We start from the raw sequence: 9,436 nt of genomic DNA, 5'->3' as shown, positions 1-9,436 counted from the left end.
AGAAGGTCACGACTGCTAATATGCCACACATGCCCATTGGTATATTCCTACAAGCCATTAGGTACGTTTACACAACTTACACAGTCTGCGTTCAAACAAATCAGATTGTGTTGCCCACTGTACATACACTACAATTTATGAAATTGTGAAGCATTCAAAGAATGGACCTATAACTATAATGACTAGAAATTCAGAAATAGCCATGCAGTTGTCCATGTGACAGAAACGCGTCTCTTCTGGCTGTTGCAAATCCCCCTGAAACATCCATAACTTACAGCCAACTAAATTCTTCTGTGAAAATTGTCTTAGTTTCCAATGCAAAATTAACAAAACATAGGAAAAATGGTAAACAGCTTCTGAAGTGCCTCTTCTTTGTGTCTTGAAGGTGAGTAATTTGCAACATCATGTTGGGGCTGATAAGGTGCTCCCCTTCTATCTTCCCACACTGGGAACTACTTGTTACAGAATAGTATCAAAGTATACAGACATTTTAAAGTCAAAATAAATACTTTAAATTATTAAAAATTATATTAAAATTTTGTTCACATGACAACAGTTATCCAGCTATAGATCACAGTCTAAGATTTAAAAATATGAAGCAAATACTATTTTTTATTACTTGACAAGAATTTGTATATACCTTCATAAGCTGGGCCAGAGAAGTAGGTGCAGAAGACTCATCAACCTGTTCACAAAAAATTAAATACATATTCAAGTTCCACACTCAAAACACAGCAATAGTTAACCTCTCCTGTAGTCTGAAAGTCTGCACTATATCCTCTGAGTGTCACTGAAAGAGATATTTCCCACCTACTGTGATTTGTATTTGCTCAAAACAGAGTCCAAACCTATGACAGCTTTGGAGTGCCTCTGTGGTTAATGAAAAGAAACTGTAATACCCAGACCCGCTGGAGATCGACAAGGCTCTAACCTTGTGCCAAAATTTGTACACTGGCTTTCAGATATTTTCATTCGCAGACAAACTATTAACTGCTTCATCAGATAAAGTGGAGAGATCCAATGCAGAACTTGAGAATACCACTTTGTGTAGCAACAATATTTATATTCATGGCAACCTATTAAACACATTTATGGACCCAGAGGGGCCCAAACAATTTCACTTCAATTATACAGCTTTAGGAACAAATGCCCAACTAGTTAAGGACATGAAAAAGAATCATTTAGCTGCACAGAACTGCCCTCAAAATCTATGGGATATGTTGGGTTTGGTATTTGTTGGAACCCCCCCATTTTTTGCCAGTTAGGAAAAAACCATTTAAAAACAAAAGCTAAGTGATAAAATGTGAAAATGGCAAAAGGCACACTCCAAACAATGTTTGTGGCAAGAAACAAAAAGCACACACAAGCTATACAAACATGCATATGACTAGGTGTAGGCAGACCGGTATTGAACAGGGCACTATGGTCAGTTGTGCAAACCTCGAACCTACATGATCCAAAAATGATCCTACAATATCTGTGCCACACAAAGTCATTCAGGAAATAATCTAACGTATTCAATATGAAATACAATGCATCGCTAGGCACCAATGCCAATATTCACATGGGAACCGTGCAAATGATGGTGTTACTCAGTTTTTACTATGCTGAATCAAATACGCTGTATTTACAACATATACTATGTTTGACTGGAAAATATATTCAGTTAATGTTTGGAAAACTAATACATGATTTAGAATTAAGTGCAGTGTGTAGAAAAAAGTGTGAACTTGTGGTTTTACATACTGCTTTTGATGTTCCACTCACTGGCTCAGTTCGACTTCTAGAAGAAATAATAAAGGTGATCAGAACTTAAAGCACTCGTACCCAACATAAAGCAGTGAAAACAGATCATAAAACCTGAACATCAACACATTATGTTCTGAGAGTCTACTGAATGTGGAAAGTTATTCATATACATAAACTGTTCCCTCTTGGCACATTCAGTGCAAGTAAAAAAACCCCTTCAAAATCCCATGTCTACTTTGTCACCAATTACTCTAAGACTTACGGATACAGACCACAACAGTGAAAGTGGAAGCCCTCAGATATTTTGTCTCTGCTACGTATCAAAAATATGAAGTCAGTATTACAGTTTTGTGTTCTTAAATAATCAACCATCAAAATACAAAGGTAACTTTAGCCCATCTGTATTTCCCTAGTATCACAAATAGGTACCAGATAGAGTACTCTAGTTCCTAAGAAAGAACAGTGATAGGCTAGACACTTTGAAGTGCAAGTTTACTTAAGTGAAAAAAAATCAGTCATCTGACAAAGAAGTAACACCACTGTCAGCAACACAGCCTTTAGAAGAGAGTTTCTTTGTGGAAGCCCAAGCACTGTGTTCAGATGTCTACCATACTTAGCCATTAAAGTGCCAAAATGCTACATGTGTTACCTATGCGATATTGATTAAAAATAGTAGTAGAAATGTCACCTGAAAGGAGATCCTAAGATTTTCAGTGATTTATGAGCCCTGTGACCAAAAAAAAAAAAAAAAAAAAAAAATTCTGAATTGCCAGAATTTGCTTTTAAGGTAATCTTGAAAATGCTACGACGTTCTAGGAAATACTGATTACATTTGAAAACTTGCTGAGATTCCACATACTCATTGATCTGTATCTGCATGCTGCTCATCATGGATCAGACATGCAACCGTTGATATCGTTACAAACAATTCATGCATCATCCAAAGTGTCCCATGAGCGGAGGCGATTCAAAGGCTGCTGTGGAACTGATGGACAAATAGAAAGGCTCATGCTTCCTGCCACTGCTAGAACACCACCGAGGCTCGCAATTACAGCCACAGACCTCCCGAAGATGAGGATGTAGAAGGAACCACTTTAGATTACCACATAATGGTTTCTTCATTCATTTACCCGAAGAACATACTACAAGGCGATTAGCACATTTTTGAAGGCCTCTCCACCATTACAGCACGCATTCATCATTCCCAAACATTAACTGCTCTACCAGTTGTTTCTGCAATTGTTCCAGCTGAAGGAACAGAGACCTAATCCGCCTGGTTAATTTTCAATGAACAACAGTGCCATTCTTTCGTTATCCTCACACACAGGTATCCATTTGATCTTTGATGCTAGCAGCATCGACCCTCTCCTTTTAGGGCAGCACTGCAATACCAGGAGAGGATGCCATCCACCAGAAATGGAGGATGCATTGGCAAGGTATGTTTAAGCATACATATTTAAATTAACCCCCAAACACGGCCATGTTTATAAGCACAGTGCTGTGGTGTCCAGAATTACTAGGGAGTGCCTGAAAGCACTTCAACAACTACTGCAGTAATATGCCCAATGTTTACACGCAGAGCCACATAAATTGAGGGGGGTTTGCTTGCAAATGCTTCATGGGTACTAGGACGCTGCTGCGCTGTTTGTCCCAGACACACTGTAACTCATCAGTCTATTTTTTGACAACCAATGTTACAAATACATGGCAAACCCACAAGCTACTAAAATCGACTAATTGTGGTGGAGAGGTGTAACTTTAAGAAGGCTGGAGAACACGACCATTCAAACAATGCTAATGTAGCTGATATAGAACTGGGCTCTAGGAATACATAAGTGGCAGTAATATTCCTGTAGTCAGGAGTGTATTTGAATAGCTGTAATTTTCATCAATACCCCTGTTTCTCTGTCCTCTGGAAATCTTGGGAATACAGAATTAAACGTGGAGCACAGATATCAGCTCAGGGTAAAAACAAACATAGAAAGTTAACTACTAACATTTGGTAACATGCTAAACTGCTTACTGAGTTTCAAGTTTGGAAAGGATTAAGTAGTATTACATGAACTATTCCTTCATCACACTCGCACAAAAAGCAATACACTTTAGGATGTTGTTCTTTTCCTCTTGCCTGAAATGGGCACGGCCTTTAGGAAACTAAAAGGAAACTTGTCCGCGTGGTTCGCCAGCTGGCCACCCTTGGTCCTTCCTGTACGGCTAGCATGCAAAACCCCCAGATTTGGGGCATAAGAACACCTGCCATATCCCTCCCCCCCAAACACAAGAAATAGTCAAACACCGAGAATCAGACTCTTCTGAGATGGGAAGAAATTATAATTTTACACTATAATGTGTATCTGTCTTTACTATAAAAGCAATGAAAGCAAACACATATAATAAGGAATCTCTCCACGTAGAGGAAACAGGATCTACACCTTGGCTCTGAACAAACCCAACAGAATCACCCTAAAGTTACCATTGTTGGAATTGGAGCCCCGTGCCCCAGAAGGCCTAAAAATCTAAGTCTACTTTGGGACAGATATATGAAAATCTACCCATGACAACAAAAATTACCAGCAGCTTGAACAAGAAAGATACAATCTGAATGGCTCTGTAAACTAGTATCCTTTAAAAAGTTAACTGGCTGAAACCCCTAACAAAGAAGCCAATGCTTTATGGATACTTACAGAACATGTCTTTTGCTGGTAGCTTTACCTCCTCCAGCAGGGATTCTTCTCACAATTACCGATGAGTTCTTAGGAATCAGGGCATTCTCATCTGTGTATTCTGAAAACAACATAAATACAGAAAAAACACAGCAGTCAGTTTGTAAGAATGCATGCTAATACCTAATTACATAGCACTTCAGAAGCCCTTTACAGATGTAAGAGCACAATTTTATATGTAACATCGCGCTTTTATCGTCTCAACACACTAGCGGTACATTTGAAGAATGTTTGATAATCAAACAGAAGCAGCAAACTCTTTTTCATTTTTTTAATACTGTTTGAATGCCAACAGCAAAATAGGCTCAAAGGGCTCTAAAGGAGAGTCTGCACGAGGTTCTCTCCTGATCTAGCTTCAGTTGCTTTTACTTCTGTTAGGCTACAAAACTAATAGATCCCTGGAGAAAAACAAACCACAGCAAGTCTCACCTGCATAAACCAGGTGACAACAAAACAGGCACCGGGCTACAGCATGAAAACTCTGCACCATTGCTTTCATAGCGGCTCACTAAAAACGAGTCACCTCTGCTGCTCGCGCTCAAGACTGACAGAACACGGAAGAGACCCTGCCATCTCTGCCGATTTCTTGGAGCTTAATCCATCAACAACCACACTTCTCAGCTGCTCAGTGCTTTACATTTAAATGGAAACAAAACTGGCAGTGCTAGAATTTGGATCACAGAAATTTTGGGGGGTTATTTTGAGCTTGCTTTCACAAGCAGGGCAGAATTGGCTCCAACTACAGTGGTATCTCCCCTCTTCAGCTAATCGCCTAGTTTGACTTAACCAAAGGGACGTGAATTCTTTCAATTCACTGTTTGCAGAACAGAGAAACTCTCTGAAATGCCAGAGTTTGCTACGCCCGTGCCGAACTGAGGATTGCGGTCGTTCTGCAGAAGATTCCAAGTGCCAGCACCTCTCCTAGAAAGAGACTGTATATACGAGGACAGCGGCCAATACATTTATTCATAAATTATGCAAGCCCGCAGAGGTCAATTGGAACACGCACAAGAGGTGTATTATGCAAAAAGAAGAGTACGTGCCCTTTTAGTATTTTGTGACAATTCGTTGACCATTAGAAGAGAAGCATTGACATCTGCCGCCTTATAGGCTATTCTTGCATGTTTATATAGCGAGATAGATATAGGCTCCAAAAGAGCACCTACATTGCTTTGAAAGGAGGAGTCAATAAAATCTAACATACTTCCAGTCATTAATCTGATTATAAAAACTGCCTGATGCCTTCATGTCTTATGTGGTGTAACCAAAGTAATCCCCCATGCTAGCACTGCCAACACAAAATGGCACAGCGAAGGGCAAGGTTTAAAAGTTGCTTAAGCGCCGTCTCTAAAATGCGAAGTTTGCACAGTGTTGGAGACATTCCAGTAGACAGACAGACAGACATCAGCTCTGAGGCCAAATTAATTCATTCAGAGTTAGCGTGGCTTTCTTTCAAAGACATCACATCGTGGCATTACTAAAACTGTCAAGTGCAACACTAAACTCAGGCAAGTCCCGAGTTCAAGAGACAGTTTTCTAAGAGCACTATTCTTCCTTAACACTATTCATCTAAGGCCAGTTCAGTGTCTCATTTTTGGGTTTATAGTTTTTATATTTTGTCTGACAAGCAGAATAGCACATTCTCCAAGTGGTTTGAGTCAGAATGCGACAGGACAGGAGAGAGTACTCAAGAAACCCGAGTACAGCAGTTTGCGGTTCTTCCACAATATTGTGAGAACATATGAATTATATGACCATTAAATTATATTATAATTATAAAAGACAAGTCAAGAAATTCAGATCAAATTAAAAGGAGGCAAGTTTAAATGCACCATTCTTGAGTACAGGCTTTTTGAAGGGAATTCTGCCTTTATAGAACATGCCTCCAGAGTAAGCATGGAAAAGGATACCCTCCCCTCCTTTTTTTAAATAGGTTCCAACCATCCATTTTGCCTTCCCAGCATCTTAAAGTAAGTCATCGCATCATTTTTTCCACTGATATTTAAAATCCTGCCTACCTTTTGCTTATACTGGCACTGCTTCTATGACGAGATTTCCATTATGAAAAGTAAGTTACCGAGCAGTAAAAGGTTAGAGACTTGGAGAAATCTGAACAAGCAGGCCATCTTCACTCAAGATTCGCTTTGTTCTTTCCCAGATCATTTCAACATTTAGTCAGGACTTCTGCACAGACAAAGGTATAAAAAACCAATACTTTATGTCCACATGTAAGAATTCCAAATATCCTACTTAGGCAGAATATCCTGGTCTAGTTTTTTCCTTTATCTTCTGAAGGTGAGTTTAAGCACCTATAGCTGATTAATAAAAACTGAAATTCACGGTTATGCATATAAACCAAAAATCTGACATACATATATATTACACTGAAATGTATTCTCTAGCTTTGCTCTGAAAACCACTGGGGCATTTTTGTGTGTTCACATGGAAAACACCCTCACGAAAGCTTCCATAAACATTCCAGCCTGGTGTAGTGGAGGAGGGTGTCCCTGCCCGTGGCAGGGAGGTTGGAACTAGATGATCTTTAAGATCCCTTCCAACCCAAACCATTTGATGATTCTATGATTCTACGAGCTGTGTCACTAACATACCAAGCTTAAAATTTTATCCTCATTTTACAAAGATCAAAGTGCCTACAAGTCAAAGCACCAAAGGCCGCCTTTCCTGCACACAGCACGTCAGGAATGTGCTGAGCCTTCCAGGGGAAGGCACCCAAGGTCCCTGGGAAGGACAGAGCCTGAGTCCAGGTCAGCTTTCTCTACCGCACCACAGCGACTGCCTCCAGGGGCACAGGACAGCCCCGCAGAGCCTCTCCTCGGGAGCCAGAGGAGATGGCAGCATGCTCCAGCTCGAGCTGCACTCATCCAGACAACCAACAGCTGCAGCTGGAGCAGCGCAGCTACGTGCCGCCACCCGGGTTCTTGGCAAAGACCAGCGACAGCTCAGTGCTTCCTTTGCCCCGCTCAGGACGGAGGCTGGGGAGATGGAGGCTGAGACATGCAAGCATCTGGGAAGCCGTTCCACTTACTGCCGGGACGTCTGCTCGACCAGGCATCGTTCTTCATCCGCGGGCCTGACGGTATCCAAAACATGTCTCCTCACGCTCTCCTCCATGCTCCCTGGCCCACTCACCTCTCAGAGAAGGGAAACAGGGATGGCTCCTGCACATCCCTCTGCCCACTGTAAGCTCCTGGAACACTGAGAGTGAGAGCAGAGTGCACACACCGGGGAGAAGGCAGCGGTACTTCTGCACGCAGGTCTGCTTTGGTCTTCTCAGCTGCCACCTCTGATTTTTGGTACGCATTTTCGGTGACGTCCTGTGGCTCTTGCACCAGCCCTGCTGGGTCCATCAAGCTCATTGGAACCGTGCCAAATGCCTCGAGATAATACTAGAATGAAAACAGACGGCTCAAAGGCAAGAAGCTCTTGCCATGACTGCAGCTCCCAGGAGGTCAGCTCTAAACTAAGTCACCCTGAAATGGATCCAAAACACCACCAAACACCGCGCGAACTCAGTACATCAGTGCTGAAGCTAAGGCGGGACATGAGAAACACGCAGCCTCCCACCCAGTGCAACCAGGAGTTTACGGCATGCTTCCGAGTGGCTCAGTTCACTTCCAGGAAAGACCTTTTTCCTATGTGAAAAAGAAACGACCTTGATCCTCGCCTGTTTCCAGGCCTCCTCCTGCCCGTAACTTCTGGACGCTTTTGGTTACCAGGCCTGGTTCTGTGCCTTCCCAACCGCTACCAACATGCACTTCTAGACCGGTATTTCCTGCAGTGGAAACCAAAATTTGACAGTTTTCCTGTGGCTGAAATGTTGTGCGAGGTCAGCGCATCCACGGCTGGAAACTAATTAGCGTAGAACAATTTTAAAACAGAATATATAACTTGGCAACACTTGAGTCAGGCCCCACAAACTCAGGCTTCGCCTGTCTCATGCTCCAGTACGAAAAAAAACAATTGCTAAAATAGTTGGAATGTAGAAACAGGATAAGAGAAGCCATAAAGTAGGGAACAGCCCTTGGGTATGAACTGGAAAAAAGACACAAAGTTTGAGGCATCCTGATAAAGGGGGCCCAATATGCCAAGAAGCCTGGGACCATCTGGGCAGGACGGATAATGAGGTTGCTGAGCTTGCAAAATGGAGATAATGAAGAAGAGGTCGCCCAACTGTGTACACTGAAGAAGAGGAGAAAGAGGAAGATTTGAGGAGGACGACCCTTGACGACCACCCGAGAAAGAAACTGCGCAGGCGTATCAGGACATTAGCATATATTCATGAGTCCCCTGAATAATAATGAATATGTATTAGATTTATTGGAAACCTAATGAACATGTAACTCTTTTGTAATATAAATCACGTACAATTTGTTTCTCGTCGAGACGCACGTTCGTGGAAATATCCCGGTGGGACTCCCAGCGCTGCAATAAAGGATACCTGCTTCATAGTCACATTGGCTATCGAGTGAATTTTTTTGATTCACTACCCTATTTGCACAACTACCAGGGCAATATTGGAGAGGTGAAGAAAGGACATTCAAGGATTGACCCTCAGCCTCAGCTGAAAAGTGTATTCTAAATGCATTCATCCATGCACACAGGTTACAGCCAGTACCTCTTCTGCCTCTGTAGCTCCCAGCTACTGATATCTATGGGAAAAAGTGTTACAGTCCTCTGACAGACTGTGGCACCGAGTTCCACCTGTCTGTAACAGCCTTTATCCTGCGGTTAGGGGTTGCAAAACTAGAAAGAGATATTTCAAATGTCTCAAGAGAATTAGAAAAATCCATTAATGAAAGCACAGATAGTATGACAGCTCTACAGGAAGAAATCAAATGATTATAAGAAACGGTAATATAGAATCGATTAGCCCTAGACGACCTTGTAGAAGTACAGGACAGAATAGGTGCATTCTTGAATAACAGCTGCTGGGGTTTTTATGT

At 41.9% G+C, this 9,436-nt stretch overlaps 1 long non-coding RNA gene across 1 annotated transcript; it reads right to left on the bottom strand.

The window, feature by feature from the left end:
• Positions 1 to 673: 673 nt before the first annotated feature.
• On the bottom strand, positions 674 to 4,534 carry LOC129200668 (uncharacterized). Its single transcript, XR_008575058.1, has 3 exons — positions 4,434 to 4,534; positions 1,747 to 1,783; positions 674 to 685 (listed from the first exon to the last, which is right to left on the bottom strand). It is a non-coding gene; the product is annotated as an uncharacterized LOC129200668 (long non-coding RNA).
• Between the last annotated feature and the right edge of the window lie 4,902 nt (positions 4,535 to 9,436).

The sequence above is a fragment of the Grus americana genome, unplaced genomic scaffold, assembly GCF_028858705.1.
Source record: "Grus americana isolate bGruAme1 unplaced genomic scaffold, bGruAme1.mat scaffold_382, whole genome shotgun sequence".
Classification (NCBI taxonomy): domain Eukaryota; kingdom Metazoa; phylum Chordata; class Aves; order Gruiformes; family Gruidae; genus Grus; species Grus americana.
Note: the sequence above shows the minus strand (reverse complement) of the source record. Positions and strands in the feature narration are given on the sequence as shown.